Genomic DNA, 5,199 nt, shown 5'->3' on the forward strand with positions numbered 1-5,199 from the left:
ACGATGGCTCTGAACGGAACATCTCGTTTGTGGGTTTTTGCCGAGAATACTTTCAAATGTAATTGCTTTCATTGTTTCACCTGTTCACGTGTCCGTTCAAGCCCAAGATCACCTAGTAGAGCCATTGCCCTCTCTTTTACCATGGTCGCTTTCATAGGAAACCTTTTGAAATTCTTCTCAACAGCAGCCTCCGCTTTTTCTTGAAAGTGATTCTCAGAAAAAATAGTAAAACACCTTTCTTTATCTGATAGTATAACTCTGAGGTCTCTCGAGGCCATCCATTTGGCTATATAGTTAATAGGGCACGGTTCCCCTTTAATCCTTCTTTTGTGTGCTTTAACACTTCCAAGCACTCATGGATGCACAGCGACTATCAGAACCTTGAACTCTACTTGCAATACATGCGGGACATGGTCACCTGTTCAGCCTCATCAACTCTAGGCATAAAAGCATGCTTAGGACCCAACTTCAGCATCTTATCAATATATAGAGGTTTATCTTCATCTGCGAAATTCAATACCTTGCTTGCTGATCTTCGTTCATCTTCTTTTTTCGTAGAAGCTGAGGTAGAACCACCTTCCAAATAAATTCCGTCACTCTTTCACTCAAGACTCTCCACTCTGTGTACTTGCGGCACGCACGCTGCTTGGTATAAGTGCACTCACACATGAGTCGTAGACAATCGTTGAAGTGGCGGGCTTGTCTCCACATCTCAGACACCATTATACGGCAGTCTCCTGCAATGACCAGTAGACGGCCTCAGGAACACAAAGGTCTTCAGGAATTCCGGAGGCACTGTGCCCAGCTTGAAGTACCAAGAGGCCTTTCTTGCTTGGCAGGCAAAAACAGCGATGGCAGGCGCTAACACCTCAGGGTCATTAAACGAAAGGTTTTGAAGGACACACGAAGAGCCCGTTGCACAAGAAATATGGCAGACCATCTCTCGTCGATATAGTCCGCCGCTCTGCGCAGCTCCATCCTAAACGACCAACTCTCGTCCATCCAGCAGGCCCTCATGGCGGCGAAGAGACAAGATGTCAACGTTCCCACGTGAGAGACCTAGGCCTTGTCGCCTTAAACACTGCTGGACATAAAAAAAGTATTCCTCCTCGAATTCGCTTCCGTGCTGGCGTCTCGAAGACCTGGCTTAGTGAGGCCTTCGCTTCAAAAGTATTTTAAAGTACGAGGTCCAATCAGAGGGCGCACTAGAGCAAACAGCTCACTGGAATGATTGCTAAAGACTATCTGCCGACTACAACGGCAGCTTACAATGTTCCAGAACAATTTTAAGTCAGAAACATTTATTGGCTCATACTGTCGGTGTTTGTTCTTCCGTCCGACTATAGCTCTCAATCAAATGACATCATCACCAGCAACCTAAACTAACGTCATCAGAAAAAAAAATCCTTCCACAGCGAATCCAACCTCCATCCCTCGGGTCCCCATCCGAGCGGTTTAAACAACTGCGCCAAACCTGGGTTTTTGAAACACACATTATGACTCTTCTTGTCTATAGTGGGGATAATAGTATCGGTGAAAATAACCGTGCAATTAGGGATAGCGACAATGCTGGCATTAGCAATGATAATGACGGTGTATTCATTTGATAATGATAATGAGAGCAAACGTGATGCATTTTGTGCACAAGCAACACTAAGGCTTTCGGATTTCTACAGCGTAGGTTCCAACGTACCCTCAAAATTTTAAAATTGTGTAATTACATACTCGGCAGTAAAGACGGGAATGTAGCATTTAGCTTCAAACAGTGTTTTTTTATTTATAGTTTTATAGTAATCTTCAAAATTGTGGTACTGTTCTTTGGATGAAATGCAATAAATGTGTTTGAGGATTGAAATAGCGATCTCTTTTTTTAGCAATACGTTTTATTGTGTCAGCGTACTACGTCAATTTGGGTTCGATCCAATGCATCTGGTAGGCAAATGCGGTTTTCACATGCATTTTTAATGTGTAGACCCCAGGTACTTTGTTTCTGAACATTTATGCAGTTTATGCAGATAGCTAATTAAGTTTTCATTGATTGCGTGGTTGTCGGCTTTGATTTGGTTGCGAAATATTTTATTATCTTCTGGGTAACGTGGGGGACATACGGGAAGGTATAAGTGGAATGCCACCTGATCGCTTTGGCCAGGCAAGTACAAAATACTTGGCGTTCCAGAGCGCGCAAAGAATAAAATATAACTTTTAAGAACTTTGCTGTTTTTGTAGCAGGGTGCGTTACTAGTTCTGTTTTGTTAAAGCAAGCACATAGGTCTAACATTTTTAGGTTACAATCTTGGTTTACCTAGGCGGAAAGCAGCTGAACACTAAATGTTCAGAATATTAGTTCTTTAAGAAACGTTTTGTATCGGAAGGATAGCGGCAGACAATGCTACAAACTGTCATGTAAGTTTTCCACAATGCCATTGGGTGTGATCGTTCGCTGAAAGTAAATACTGAGTAGAAATTTGATTGTATAAACTAGTGAATGGTCAAATATTTTAGGGGAATCCCCCAAGGTGGAGTAGATTTGTAATAAGGGAGTATTTACTCATTGCATCCACCCAAGCGCAGCCATGCGGCTACAAAGGAAAGCTATACAGCTTTCTCAGAAACGTCGTATTAAAGAAAAATTCGTCCTGATCCGGGAGTCGAACCCAGCACCACCGCCTTTCTGGGGCAGTCGCTCTACCGACTGAGCTAACCAGGACGGTCAGCAGATCAGATGGTAGGGCGAGAGCGAATTGATCTATAACTACGAAGTTTCTGAGAAAGCTGTATAGCTTTCCTTTGTAGCCGTATGGCTGCGCTTGGGTGGATGCAATGAGTAATTACTCCCTTATTACAAATCTACTCCACCTTGGGGGATTCCCCTAAAATATTTGACCAACACCATTCCCAGTTCGAGTTATAGATCAATTCGCTCTCGCCCTACCATCTGATCTGCTGACCGTCCTGGTTAGCTCAGTCGGTAATGCGACTGCCCCGCAAAGGCGGTGGTGCCGGGTTCGATTCCCGGATACGGACGAATTTTTCTTTAACTACGAAGTTTCTGAGAAAGCTGTATAGCTTTCTTTTGTAGCCATATGGCTGCGCTTGGGTGGATGCAATGAGTAATTACTCCCTGATTACAAACAAGTGAATATTCAAGCGACTTCCTAGGCAGCTCTAACCTCAGGTTAGAATCATTTATTGATGTGTTAGAGAGCTAAAATCTCACCACGAAGTCGACCTTCTGCCTGGTCAACACACAACTGGTCCACTTTCAAGCAGCAATCACGGTAATACTTCGCCCACCCGTCTGCCCGAGGTCGCGAAGAAGCTCCGGCATTCTTCCCGCATTCATGGTCCGGATTGGATTTTATGCGTCATACATAAGGAAGTACTTGCGATTTGCCGGCGATATGGCCACACCATGCTGGAAACTGATCATGGTCCCCGCGTCCTGAAAGGAATCAATTCTGTGTCTTTTAACACCGTAGTTGCTCAGAAACATTGAAATGTTGATCCCATCACTACAAGGAGGAGGAAGAAACTTTATTTAAATAAAAAAATGTAAACACTCCCATGAGGACCTCTTAGTCCAGGAGCCCTTTGGCTGTTCCTTCTAGCTTAGCCCGTTCGACCAGCCACAACTGATCTGCAGGTTGCGTGGCTAGAAGGGCAGCCTCCCAGCAGGAGGGGATGGGGTGTTTGACAGGAGGAACGCGGATGTATGTGGGCATTCCCATAAGTAATGGTAGAGGGCGGGTGGGGTGGCGTTGCATGTGGTGCAGTATGGTGGGAAATCCGTGGGATGAAAGATGTGGGCATTTTGAGGAGATGGGAACGAATGTTTCTGGAGTGGTCGCCAGTATGTGCTATCGATGTGAGAAAGAGTGTGATGTGGTGGCGGGTACGTGGCACGGCAACGACGATAATAGTGAACAATTGGAGTGTATAGTCAAGATGTTAAATCGGGGTGTAGGTATAATGAAGGTTTGGGGAGGCCATCCACCGGCGCCCAGAAGCTTCGTTCTAAATACCTGAAGAAGCAATAGAGTTAAGTTTACTTCGTTTATTCATTACACTTCTGGCGTAACCAAAATGTGCAAAAACAAACAGAGCTGGAAAATATCACTCACTGTGCTTGGGGACTGACGAAGAGTAAAATACGGGATGTCACATGTGACACCCCTACCCAGAAGCTCTGGTTTCAAATGGTCAAATATAGTGGAGCTCCGGTGCACTCCTAATTGATCGGTCATAACCACAGAAGATACTACAGCGAAACCTTCGAAACTATTTGTTTTTTTAACACCCCCCCCCCCCGGCATGCGGCCTTATCACTGTGATTATCGCACGCGTATCAATTATGTATCACGTGTTTGTTCATATTCGTCGCGGTACGCGACACTTGCGTATGTTTCTGCAATGTTCCAGGTTGTGCTAGTAGCAGTTTTCGACGTTATCTAGATTGTTCTGAATAGCCTTTAAATTGAGCGTGAAGAAGTGTGACGAACATTCTTTGTTCGACGATTGACGAGCACGTTTGTTGCTATCACCGCCGCCGCCGAGTTGCTTAGTTCTTTTGCGGGCGCAAGTCAGCCCAATGAAGAGTTTCTTCAGTGCAATCACCGAATCTTCATTTGTGTAATCGGCCCTGGTCACCACCACATGACATCTGGTGGAGATGCTGCCCTTGATCCTTCAAGCGAAGAGCTCATCCCGGTTCCTGTCACCCTGGCAGACCAGCCTACAGGTCACCGAGCCAGCCGCCGACTCCAAGGCCTGCAACCTGAACATGGTCTGCTGCCTGACCCCGGTCGACTCCGGAAGGCATAAACTTTGAGAATGGCCCGGTCAACAGCACCAATCGTCTTCGTGCAGCCCAGGGAGCCCCCATTTTCTAAGGAGAGAGAGAGAGAAAACTTTATTTCAAAAAGAACAAGAGAAAACGGGGGGGGGGGGGCAGGGGGCAGTGAGTGGAGTGTTCATTTCAAGACCCCAGTGGCCTGGGCTGCCGCTCTTTCCTGAGTTACCAGCCTACGCTGGGTCTTTAGATCTGAGCATAGCAGAGTGGCCTCCCACTGCGCCTCCGAATGGTGCATGTTTATGTTTGGAGATTTGGGACCTGTGCACCCCCATGTGACGTGGTAGGCGGTGGGCTGGTCAATGCACCAAGGGCATATGTCTGCGTAGTGTTCTGGGAACATTATGTTG

At 46.0% G+C, this 5,199-nt stretch overlaps 1 non-coding gene across 1 annotated transcript; it reads right to left on the minus strand.

Annotated features, from left to right (window-relative positions):
• Positions 1-2,633: 2,633 nt before the first annotated feature.
• Positions 2,634-2,707, minus strand: TRNAS-AGA (transfer RNA serine (anticodon AGA)). Its single transcript has one exon. It is a non-coding gene; the product is annotated as a tRNA-Ser (tRNA).
• Positions 2,708-5,199: the final 2,492 nt, after the last annotated feature.

Source organism: Amblyomma maculatum, chromosome 9 (assembly GCF_055883805.1).
Source record: "Amblyomma maculatum isolate TAMU_Amacu chromosome 9, ASM5588380v1, whole genome shotgun sequence".
Classification (NCBI taxonomy): domain Eukaryota; kingdom Metazoa; phylum Arthropoda; class Arachnida; order Ixodida; family Ixodidae; genus Amblyomma; species Amblyomma maculatum.